Source organism: Mixophyes fleayi, chromosome 5 (genome assembly GCF_038048845.1).
Source record: "Mixophyes fleayi isolate aMixFle1 chromosome 5, aMixFle1.hap1, whole genome shotgun sequence".
Classification (NCBI taxonomy): domain Eukaryota; kingdom Metazoa; phylum Chordata; class Amphibia; order Anura; family Limnodynastidae; genus Mixophyes; species Mixophyes fleayi.
Window position 1 is genome coordinate 14,545,783 of NC_134406.1, and position 13,165 is coordinate 14,558,947.

Sequence of the window (13,165 nt, forward strand, 5' to 3'; positions counted from 1 at the left end):
TAAATGAAACATAGGTTCTCTAAACCATAGGTAACAGTTTGTTCTTAATAAATTTAAATTCTCCTTTACCACTGTGCTCGATGCAGATCAATATTCTATTACCGATAACAGATATTGGGATATTGACTGTGTGCTGTTATTGACCGGCAGCCCTGGATAAGCAGAACACATTGCTGTAAGAGGAGATGCCTTTTCCTGAATCCTGTATCTCTCCAGATTGAGGAATGTCTGCACAGCATTCAGATTTCCTGTTGAACTCTATAGATTTCCTGAAATCCGTGCTTTCAACCCTAGGGCTTTCCAAAAGGCTGGCTTATTTTTTTTTTTTCCTTCCTCTCTCACATGGTAGATTTCCCTTCCTGTTCTCTTCCAGCTGAAATGTGTGCACACCGAAGAGGACGCTCAATAGATGCAATTCAAAGCTCTCAATCCTAGGAACAGTCTGGATTTTTACAAGAGAAAAGCAACATTTTATATTATATACAGCAATTTTGTCCTCTGCTGGATTACAAAAATAACAGACACGTCCAGGGCTATGTGTGGAAGGGTTTCTTTTCTGGTGTAACATGGAATGATGGATTTTAATCTGGGACAAAAACTTGGAATGGGAATTGGAGCTGAACATATACTGGTAAGTTCTGTTTCTCTAAGGCGTGGCTACTATTGTCTAACTTTAAATATTTTTTTATTTTTTTTGGACCATGGTTGAAGCTGAAAAATAATGAGATGTTTAATGAGAGCGGTAACCAGGGCATTCCGGAATGTTTGTACCATGCATCTGGAATTGTAGTGCCGTACTATTAATCAATGAACAAAGACAGAATATTTTAAAACATAACAGTATGCTATTCATTCAATCTTTTGGGATAATGCAATGTTAGGGGAGACGAAATCTAAGATCATTGTGCCACAAAGCTTGCACTCTAAGTGATTTTTAATACATAGTTTTTTGGGTCCTGGATTGTTTCATAAGTCTTATCAAGAGGAGAGGGGAACAGATGGGTATTTTGTTAAATTATGGCATTCTATTTTTCATTGTTTGATCATTTTCAAGATATCATTCCCATATGTAGCAAGTTCTAAAAGCATTGTTCTACACAATAAATAAATAAATATCATTCTTATATTTATGACTTCAAATATAATTGATGCCACTTTTATAAACTTATAATCACAATATAAACATGATGTGTAGCTGTATGTATGTTTTATTTACTAATATAAAAGGCTTGCAGTAAAAAGTAAACAAAAAAAGTACAAAATTATAAGAGAGATTTCAATACGTGCAAAGAACACAAGGAGAGAGTCCTGTTCTAAAGAACTTACAATCTAATTTGTGTATTTTATCTAATCTAGTCTGAAAAGAGCTAAAGAGTTAAAGAGTGCACGAAGTGTCTTGTCACACAACACAAAGCTGCTCCCACACATCTGTACTATAACACTAGTAGTAAGGCTGAGTTGATGCAATTTTCTGCAAAAGTATGTACAGGCAGCACAAAGATGGGGTTAAAAGGTAAATTAGTGAATACACAGCGTCTGGCATCAATTATTTTTATCATTCTTTATATTCTTATCACTAATTAATCGGGCAGGGAATGGAGAAGGGGATTTTCCCTGCCATCAAGTCTCTTATGCTCTTCTAAAGCAGGAATTAAATTTAGTGAGTTTATTGCTACAGTTGCACCCATAAGTCTTTCTACTCAAGGTAGCTGCTTCTTCTGCCTACTTAATATCCTGGTGCTGCCAACTGCAATTCCTGGCTGTAACTATCACTGCCCTGGCACTGCCCTGTCTTGGTTATGACCCTGTCAAGCATGCCTCATGGCTCCGCCTACTGCATGCCCTGGCCCTGCCTACTGCATGCCCTTGCCCTTCCTACTGCATGAACTGCATGATCTGGCCCCGCCTACTGCATGCCCTTGCCCTTCCTACTGCATAATCTGGCCCTGCCTACTGCATGCCCTTGCCCTTCCTACTGAATGATCTGGCCCCGCCTACTGCATGTCCTTGCCCTTGCTACTGCATAATCTGGCCCCGCCTACTGCATGCCCTGGCCCCACCTACCGCATTGCATGACCCTTCCTACTGCATGCTCTGGCCCTGCCTACCTCATGCACTGGCCCCGCCTACTGCATGCTCTGGCCCTGCCTACCACATGCCCGGGTCCTGCCTACCACTTTCCATGGCCCTGCCTACCGCATGCCGTGGCCCCGCCTACCTCATGCCCTGGTCCTGCCTACCATATGCCATGGCCCTACCTACAGTATGCTCTGGCCCCGCCTACCGCATGCCCTGGTCCTGCCTACCGCATTCCATGGCCCTGCCTACTGCACACCCTGGCCCCGCCTACCTTATGCCCTGGCCCTACCTACTGTATGCTCTGGCCCTGCCTACCGCATGCCCTGGCCCATCCTACTGCATACCCTCACCTTGCCTACCAAGCAGTGCCTATACAAAACATCATACCCTGTCAAAATCATTGCCTTTTGTCACTTTACACTATGGAAATTTAAATAAATTAAATCAAACTTTTTCCAGCTTTATTATACATTTTGCCTTACAACACTCAACTAATGAAAAAAAAAGGCAACAGTTCTGAAAATTAATAAGAACTTAAATACTAGAATAATACAGTTGGGAAAGTGATCAGTTCCCTGTTTTAGTACCTTGTAGAGCCACCTTGTGCTGGAATTACAGCCATCAGTTTGTTTGTATATATCTATATATCTATATATGTCTATACCAGCTTTGTGCACCTAGATTGAGGAATATCTGCCCATTCTTCCTTGCAGAATTGTTCAAGTTCAGTCACATTTTGTGGTGAGTGGCGATAGACTGCTCTCTTCATCATCACCAGCATCATGATTTATTTATATAGCGCCAACATATTCCATAGCACTTTACAATTGGGGACAACCACAGTAAACTAATAAACAAACTAGGTAAAACAGACAAAGAGCTGAGAAGGCTGCTTGCAAGCTTACAATCTCTTCAAGCCCATCCACAGATTTTCTGTTGGATTTAGGTCAGGGCTCTGACTTGGCCAGTCGCACACATTCGCCTTCCTATCCTTAAATCACTGCGTTGTTTCCTTGGTGGTATGTTTGGGGTTGTTGTAGTGCTGGCAGGTGAACCCTTTGCACATCTTCAGCTGCCTAGCAGAGGGCCGCAGGTTTTCCTCAACAATTTGGGTGTACTTGGCAGCATCCATCTTCCCTTCAATCCTGACCAATCGCCCTGCTGAATACAAACACCCCCACCACATACTGTTGCCACCACCATGCCTCACAGTAGGCATGGTGTGTTTTGGGTGGTTTGCTCCAAACATAGCGCTTGGAGTTCAGTCAAAAAATCTTTATCTTGGTCTCTCTGACCATACAACCTTTTGCCACATGATGTCAGACTCTACCAAGTGTTTTTTTGAGTGCCAGTTTTTCAGAAGTGGCTTCTTTCTTGCCACCCTGCCATACAGGGCAGCTTTGTGTAACGCTTGTGAGATAGTTTTCACATGCACAGACCAACCAATCTCAGCCATAAAGACTTGTAAGTCCTTCAAAGTTGCCATTGGCCTCTTTGTAGCTTCCCTGATCAATATCCTCTTGGCTCTGCCATCCAGCTTAGAGGGGCAACACAATCCAGGCAAGGTGTTGGTGGTGCCTGTGGCCGGGTCCCCCTCATTTCCCACATGGTCAAGATCGAATTGGTTTATACCTGATGCTGCTGTGCCGACTGGGTTAAACTCCAGTACTAGGGGATGTAAAAATATATATAAAGGATTTTTATTAACTTAAAAGTATGGGCGCAGTGGCGCGGTTAGTTACCGGCGGGCAGCGCCAAAAGTGCTAAGTCCCGGCGCTTGGAGTATAAATGTATTTATTTACATATATTCATATATTGATTTATTATCAGATTTTGGAGGCAACTTGGTTCTAAATCTTTTCTAAATGAAGGGAGCTTTATGCTAATTAAGCCTTTTCAGCTGAGAGTGACCAAAACTACTTTTTAGCCTGAATACCCAGCAGATGGTCCTTATCCTGTTAGAGAGATAGGGGAGCTCTGAATAATGAAACTGCAAGTAGTTTAGGAAATCACAGATTAACGTACATTTTGTTAAGCTTAAAATGCATTAAAAATAAGTTTAAAGAATATATTGCAACCTGGTGGTAAACATTGAATGTGTGTTAGGAACTCCCAAGCCAGTACAATGAAACTCGGGGTCTACTCCGAAGGCCCGGTGTTCGGTGGAGCCCCTAGTGGTGGGGACAGACTTGGCCGCCGGCCGACAGAGGGTCGAGTAACGTATACTGGCTTAAGGAGAACCCAGGAGTGGACTGATTGGCGGACAGAAGCGGGCAGGAAAACCAAGGTCAGAGGAGCACTAGCAGAGGAGCAAAATCCGTTTTTTTTCAGGCAAATAGTCAGGGTCAGAAGCATAGGTTCAGTGGTCCAAGAACAAGCAAAGGTCATACACGGGAAGTCAATCAAAGGTAATAATCACCAAGCACAGGGAGAACAAGCAGGCAGCAGAACTGAGGACAGGACGCTATAACCGGCAGTGAGGCTGCAGACCTCACTGCCCTAAATACCAAAGGCCACCAATCAGAGCCTAGCTCTGAGTCTCACACAGCCCCTAGTACTAATTAAATTAATCAGCCCACAGGCTGTGTTATTTTGCGCGCATGCGCCCGGCTACCAGTACCGCCGGGACGCAGCGCCAGAGGAGAAGCGTCTGGCCGTTGCCTTGGCAACAGCCGGGCAGGACCTGTAAATGACGTCCCGGTCGTCAAGGTGACAACCGGGACGCCAGAGAGCACAGGAAGCGAGCCGCGGTGGCTGTGAGTACCGCCGCGGCTCGTGACAATGTGATGTCCCAGATGTTGTAGGACCAGGTATGAGCAGGAGGCTAGATTACCCCATGCCAACATATGTGACAGAAACTGAATAAAAAGAGTTGTATTTTGTATCTGTACTTCTGGATGATCACTAGTACCTCTAACTAGTGTGTAACAGTCCTTACAAGGACCCTTTCTGAGCAATAAACATCATTGCTTCAGGATCCTGCTTTGATGCCTACTTACCTGCTGTAATTACTGTGACCTACAGATTAGACCAATCTAATCCCTTATCCGTCTGTTCTGAGGTTGGGACCCAGCATCTAATAACAACACTCTGCCCGCTACCCAGCAGCTCTGGCCAGTGTGAGAGGCCAGGGGGGATCCATCCACAGCAACCCTGATCCGAAGGAAGAGGTCAGATGTACCAGCCAACAGGAGTTCCATCCTGTTACAGTGCCATATGCTTTGAACAATACTCAGAGGGAGAGTAAAAGCCTTTGAAATCTATTTTATCCTTCTCCTAACTTGTGTCGGTACTTGTGTACTTTACGGACTCATTGCAGAGAAAGCAACGAATGTTTTGTCGTCCACGTCCCAAACAGTTCAGCATCTACTCTCCTCCCCATTATTAGAGAACGGATCAGGGCGAGCTTAAGCGGGTATCGGTAACAGTGGTTTCCAGCATCTAAGAGTGAATCACACCTTCAACTTCGTGGATCCCGAAACGCTAGCAAAAACACAGAAGATTGAAAGGATGTGGGGATCTGCTGCTAAGTGGGCAAACTAGCCTAAATAACCGAGATCCTTGTGAAGTGATTGTAGAAGATATTTCCAGTTTTTGCCCGGAAAAAAACAGCCGAAGAATCAACCAACAACCGAAGAATCGAAAGTAGCAGCGGACGTCACAGAAAGTTCTATATAATAAGGTAATGTGTCCGTAAAGTACACAAGTACCCTTGTGTCATTCCACAACATCATCCAAGAGCCCTTTTGAAAGCATCTTTTCAACCATGATGATTTCTTAGCCTTACCGTACACTACTGGCAGCAGAATCCTCAAGAAACAGCCGGTTGTATTCTGAAGAAATCAAAACCATTGCAATTGATATCAGGTGGTGGCCAATTATCCTGTTGTGTGTCATTGGTTGTACCTGAGCAAGTTTATAATGGTTACTCTAAGAGTATGATCACTTATCCAAACCAGCTATTTTAGCAATTAAAGTGTATTATTTGTTAAGAATTCTTGTAAATTCTGTTGTCGTTATGATCTTGAAGGTTATAATGTGTCTGCAAAAAGTCTTATTTAAATTTCCATGGTGTAACGTGACAAAGGGTGGGCAGCACGGTGGCTATGTGGTTAGCACTTCTGCCTCACAGCACTGGGGTCATGAGTTCAATTCCCGACCATGGCCTTATCTGTGTGGAGTTTGTATGTTCTCCCTGTGTTTGCGTGGGTTTCCTCCGGGTGCTCCGGTTTCCTCCCACACTCCAAAAACATACTAGTAGGTTAATTGGCTGCTAACAAATTGACCCTGGTCTCTCTCTATGTCTGTCTGTGTCTGTGTGTGTGTGTGTGTGTGTGTGTGTGTGTGTGTGTGTGTGTTAGGAAATTTAGACTGTAAGCTCCAATGGGGCAGGGACTGATGTGAGTGAGTTCTCTGTACAGCGCTGCGGAATTAGTGGCGCTATATAAATAAATGATGATGATGATGAAAGGGTAATGATTCTGACGGGGTATGATGATTTTATATAGGCACTGTATGTTCTAGTCCTGCCTATCACATCTTCTGGCCCCGAGTCCATACGTTTTCTTTGGCTATGTGCAATAGAGTATCTTCACCTTACCCAAAAGCCTCTCCATAGTAGTTGCCTAAATCTTTCCAGACTCCCCACCACACCATCTGACACCTGAGGTTTGTAGCTGTGATCCAGTCCACAATAACCTTCATATTCTGATGTCTTTAATTATCTCTTTGTGTACCCTAGTGCTCCCACCTTGGAATTTACATTGATCAGATTTTTGGGAGACCCCTGCAGCCCGTCCCTCACTTCCAGGACTTTCGTTGCACTACGTGTACCATGACCATCTGAGAACTCTGCACAAGCTGTAATCCATTAGTTTTTAGTAGAGGGAGGTTTTTCAGATATTTGTTATAGAAATGCTTCAGGTGAGACTGAATTACACTGCAAAGCATCCTTAGTCAGTACCTCTGTCTTTGTTTGTTTGTTCATCTTTATTGCTGACACAATATACTCACAGCCATACTTGTAAAACGAAAGCCTAGTAATGATAGTAAATAGCACTGATGGATTTTTGTAAAGTATCCTGGGACATCCTACTTAGCCGTTTACAACAAACATCTATTAACGTCGGATGTCCAGAACACTCAGGAAGCAATTTCTTTTCCTGCTTTAGAGATATATTCAGGGAGAGATTATGGTGCAGTGTTGGGAGAACACCGGCGCACAAGTGAGCTGCTAACAGGTTAAATTCAGAGATTATCCCATCGATTTCAGCTTCTTGCACAGTACGATTACTATTTGCTATGGGATCCTGAACATGACCTCATAGTGCCCAGCTTTCATTACTCGTTTAGTGAAGTTTAAGCCTTCTGAATGACTCACCTGTTCTCAGGCAGTATTTCCTATTACAGGTATGTGGGTATATGTATTAAGGAGCGATTTTTGCTAATCGGCGATATTTGGCCACATTAATATCTAACTTTAAAAAGGCAATGTGTTTAATGGCAAGATTCGCCGTTAAACACATTGCCGTTTTAAATTTAGCTGTCAAAGTCGCCGAATATCCAATTGCTCCTTGATATATTTACCCCATGGAGTGTTCTCTCCTGAATCCCATTATCCCAAAAGTTCTGGGGGGGAAAAGTACATCACTTTTGCTACTTGTGACAATATCAAACATCAAGAACCTCTTTCTATAAACACTGTGCAGAGCGCTGCTACTACATAAAAAGAATGTCTTGAGGAGGGCAATGCCAGGTGCCGGGTAGGGAACAGCTGGGATAATATTTTAATGCAATTTAGTCGATTTTTGAACTTTTGTTAATGACTTTTAGGAGCTCTATGCAACAAGGTGACACAGAGATCACTGGGGTTTGTGCATACTTGCCAACATGGGCAAGATGATTCCCAGGAGGTCCGGGGTGAAGGTGAGTGGTTGGGGGCGGGACTCGAAGAATTGTGTCATTAGCCGCTCCCCCAAAACGGACATCACCACTCTTAACCAATCAAAACAGGGGGCGGGCCATGATGATGGGTTCATTATGTCACTAGGCCCCCCCCCCCCATTTAGTTTACACAGCTGACTAGGATCAGGGAGAATTGCCTGCTCTCCCGCGAGTCCGGGAGAACTCCCAGAAATTCGGGAGTCTCCCAGACATTCCGGGAGAGCAGGCAACTATGGGTTTTTGAGATAATTGAAAGGGGTAACTTGGTGTTTGTACCAAACATTCTGTAATAGAGAGCTGCGTATAAGCATGTCTCAGGTGCATTAAAGGTGCTGGTGTAGGTGTGGTGACCGGTGGCAAGTGCAGAACACCAGGATGAACATATACATTAAAAAATAACTGGACTAAAATAAGCCGAAGCGCCAGGATCATCGTACAATTCGGTCACAAACGCCAGTGATCAAACCGAACGAGATCTGTCCTTTAGTGCGAGGGCTGAGTAGCCAGATCACTTCCTGAACACACCGCGGCCGGTTAATTCGTTCGGAGGGACTGTACACAATAGCCAATGATCCTTTAGAAGGGGATTGTCATTGGGCATCCCGCGGACAGCATTTCTTTTTTCCGAATGCGGAATGGAAAGCAAAAAGCAAAGGGATGTCAGGAAGAAATATCTAACAGGATAATTGTATTTAGTTATACAAGAAATGATGGAAGGTCCATCTAATAAATTGTTATACTGCATATCCTTGTTGTAGAGGTATATACTCTGTTACCTGGAAATTTTTTGTTTAATAAGTTCAGAAAACCAGAAAGACGAAAATGAGATAAGTTCAGCTGTTTGATGTAATGATGTCACTGCAATGATCACTGGGCGTTTTCTCCTACAATAATTGTAAGGAGCACGGCTAAATGCTTTCTCCATAAAAACTATATATTGCCCATAATAGTAATGACCTCCGGCCACCCCCACAATCCAGTCCTACTCTGGTTCCTGCACCGTGCTGTTTGGAAGTTTGCACAGCTCGGTGCAGTTAGAACTATAGTCCCTTGGTTATCCCAACTATAAATCATCACCATCAGTTATTTATATAGCGCCACTAATTCCACAGCGCTGTACAGAGAACTCACTCACATCAGTCCCTGCCCCAATGGAGCTTACAGTCTAAATTCCCTAACACACACACACAGACAGACACACAGACTAGGGTCAATTTGATAACAGCCAATTAACCTACCAGTATGTTTTTGGAGTGTGGGAGGAAACTGGAGCACCCGGAGGAAACCAACGCAAACACGGGGAGAACATACAAACTCAGCACAGATAAGGCCATGGTCGGGAATCGAACTCATGACCCCAGTGCTGTAAGGCAGAAGTGCTAACCTCTGAGCCACAGTGCTGGAGAACAGAACACACAGTGATACTGGCTGGGACAGGGTTAACTGCTTTGTCGTGCCACTCTGAGGAACTATGCCCAGACTGGGCTTTCAGTTCCACTTGCTGCACGAAAATAAATAAATGAACTGTTAAAAAAAATATGCTGATATATATATATATGCTAAAATATATATATTTAAAAACCATTGAACACTGAAAAAAAAATGTCAATTCAATGAATCAAAAACATTTTCAGTGGTATTTTGTGTTCACCAAAGATAGGGGGTGTTTTCACCAGAGGCAGAGTCCTCCCAATTTATTAAAGCCTACTGTCAGCGGTAGCTATGGCCGGGTCTCTGTGGGGAAGGCTTCCCCATGGTACAAATACCGCTGCTGTCCGCCTAACCTTATCGCCGTCTCAAGATGACGATAGCCGGGGGTCAGCCAAGGAAAAAATACTTTATTGTTCTAATAAATCATATTTTCCAAAGTTACATTTATTTAAAAAGTAAATACATTTTTTACTTATTTTATATATATTTTTCAATTTATTTATTTTTTAATAAGAGTAGAATCGGAAGAGAGAGAATATCTTCTATTGCTACAATAAGCATCAATAGAAAAATCTTGATTTGTTTTGATAAATAGACCCCTAATAGTAACATCTTTGTAACTCAGGGAAATGATGAGAGAAGACTTCCTCATAGCGCAGAGACAACTCCCCCATTCCTCACATACGACTGGCTGGGTTGCCTATGTCACTTATTTCTCTTCCACGCTATTGGCTGAGCTTCCTATGAGGTTGATTTATTAAACCTTCCAAGAAGAAAAAAGTGTAGGTGTTGCCCATAGCAACCAATCACATTCTAGCGATCATATTCTAGAATGTCCTGGATAAATGGTAGCTAGAATCTGATTGGCTGCTTTGGGCAACACCTACACTTTTCCTTTCTCTGCTATAGTCTCCACTCTCCAGCATGTCTTCCCTGCTGTGAATTCCCTGCCAGCAGCTTGGTTGAGGAAATGTTATTGCCAAGAGCAGGCATAGGCACAGGAAACGATCACAGTGTGTAATAGGATGTGAGGGTTGAACGCAGGACTATCAGGAACATATACACACACATTTACCAGGCACTTCAATCCAAGACACACAGTGCTAAACATCAGCATTAATGCTCACTATTAATGAGGTTCTATTAACAATATGTTTCTGCCTTTAGAACTTGTCTAAGGGGAAGGGTCCTAAGGGAATGTGAGCAGGTCAAAAAGCTGAAATTTTCCTGTCATTCACGCTGTATTATGTAAGATAGAGAAGCACCTCCTACTAAACATGAGAACCTGGTACTATCGGGTGAAAGAACACAGGACGGACATATTTAATTAACTATAAACACTTATATTAGGTATACTTTTCAGCTCGGTAATAAACAGCATTTGATATATATCACTGTCCAGATGGGGCTTTACTTGCTTTTTAAAGTAAAAAAAAAATTGTCTGTATACACATGTTTCTATGTTATAAAAATATGGAGATTAGTAAATTTGTTACTTATATATTATTTATACAGTATCGATATGTGCTAAAATATTAAAGCATGAGTACTCTCGGATCCAACGTGAAACTTGTACCTGACCAAATATGTCCGAAATAACAATGGCAGCAACAGTAGGGGGTGGGTATCACGGGGGACGGGGGGTTCTACTGTACTGTTCAGGAGGAGGGGGGACTTGTATTATATATAGGGCACAAGGTGGGATTATGAACATATATTACAGCAATGGTGGCTATGGTGGGGTTACCATCATATTAGATAACGAGATGAGTACTATATATTTGACAGTAGGGGGGGCAGTGTACACAGGAGGGTTGTACTGTATATTAGACATTGGGGGAGCTGTCTTACGTACAGGACAGTGTGGTAAGCTGCTGTATGTATTGGACAATTGGGACAATTAGATTGCTTTGTTACATACCAGACAATGGTGGCTGGAATATAAACCATACTTGCCCACTCTCCCATACTCCCGGGAGAGCAGGTAAGTCTCCTGCATCCTGCCCACTTCACGGGGAATTGTGTCATTTTGGTCCCGCCCCTACGACCGGCAAAATGTGGATTTTATCGCTAAAACAAGGCCAAAATAACGCGATTTGCCACAACCCACACGCTATAGCCTTCCCACCATGTCTGCCTACAGGAGGACAAAAATCATACTTGCCTACTTTTGAAGGCAGCTGTCTGGGAAGGGGGTCCGTCGAGGGGGGCGTGGCCATGCGTGGTGCGCCGTTAGGCTCCGTCCCTGTCTATCTTAGCCAATTTTAGCCAATCGCAGCAGGGGGCGGGGCCACGATGGCGCATTTAGCCCTGCCCCCACCATCTTCAACAATGGCGACAGCTGGATCCAAGATTTTTGCCTGCTCTCTCGGGAGTCCGGGGGATCTTCCAAAAATTTGTGAGTCTCCCAGACATTCCGGGAGAGTAGGCAACTATGACAAAAACTCTATGTTGGCAAGTATGATATATACTGCCATACTGGTTGGTGTTAGTACATGTATTGGGGGGAGGGGTTGCAAATCTCTAGCTACATCATTGGTCACCAAATGTCATATTTTAACTGAATTTTATTTATTTTACTGACAGGTGACAACGACCTCCTCTACTGTCAGTAAAGGTAAATGCAATTGATAATAATTATGCATAACAATGCTTTTCTATCAAGAGATCTCAAATACAAACATGTCTAGTCGTTGCTTGGTTTGCAGAAGTGTCTGTTGTGTTGCTTCCCCAATCTGGACAATGTATGAACCAGCAGAAAATAACATATCCCATTTATTTCTTAACACAGATATCTATGTGCTACATGCATCGCACACACAGACCCCCGTGTCACTACTTAAATAACAACCTAGGTGATTTGTGCATGTTTATATCTAATCCTTACTCATTTTCTAGTTACTATACTATACCCATACTGATCAACAGTCCCAATTCTTGTGGGAGAAGAGCTTTATTATTTTGGAACTGTGGGGGGAATTTCATTATTTTGGGGCAGAACCTCACAATTTAGGAGAGCAGCCCACGTGGACAGGGGAGGTTGCCGAAAAAGTCCTGAGTAGCAAACCGGAATCTTGGGAGGTCTTGAGTTATACCCAATGATGATTAGAATTGTTCACAGCTGATTGGATTATTTTTTTCCATCCTGTATCTGTAATACCCCATTCATACTGCACCAAAAACCCGGGTTTTTGCAGGGGCACGCTGAAAAACCCGGGTCTTGGTGCAGTATGAATAGTCCAACCACAAAATCCCGGGTCTAAAATCCCGGGACTTAGACCCGGGATTTTGCGAGGGGTAATTCCCGGGTTGGACCCCGCTCGCCTGCAGTATGAATGGTGCAACCCGTGTAATTCCCGGGTCTCACCATTCATACTGTAAAAAAAAAAATTGGGAAGTAAAAAAAAAAGTAAAAAAAATTTTTTTTAATTAATAAAAAATACATAACAAATGTTTACTTAACTTATTTTCAGACAGCGGTGTCTTCGGTGCGTTGCCGGCTGTCAGGGGGACCTCTGGGTACTAAAATGACATCATTTCTAATGGACTAGAAATGACGTAATTTTAGTACCCAGAGGTCCCCCTGACAGCCGGCAACGCACCGGAGACACCACTGTCTGAAAATAAGTTAAGTACACATTTGTTTTGTATTTTTTAGTAATTAAAATCTTTTTTTTCACTTTTTTTTTTCTAAAACCCGGGTCGGGCAGGT

At 43.2% G+C, this 13,165-nt stretch overlaps 1 protein-coding gene across 1 annotated transcript in view; it reads left to right on the top strand.

Annotated features, from left to right (window-relative positions):
* Positions 1–379: 379 nt before the first annotated feature.
* ASAP1 (ArfGAP with SH3 domain, ankyrin repeat and PH domain 1) overlaps positions 380–13,165 on the top strand; it is a 205,368-nt gene continuing 192,582 nt past the window's right edge. Inside the window, exon 1 of the mRNA XM_075211471.1 lies at positions 380–631. The gene's annotated coding sequence lies outside the window, so the exon portion shown is untranslated. The remainder of the gene's footprint in view (positions 632–13,165) is intronic.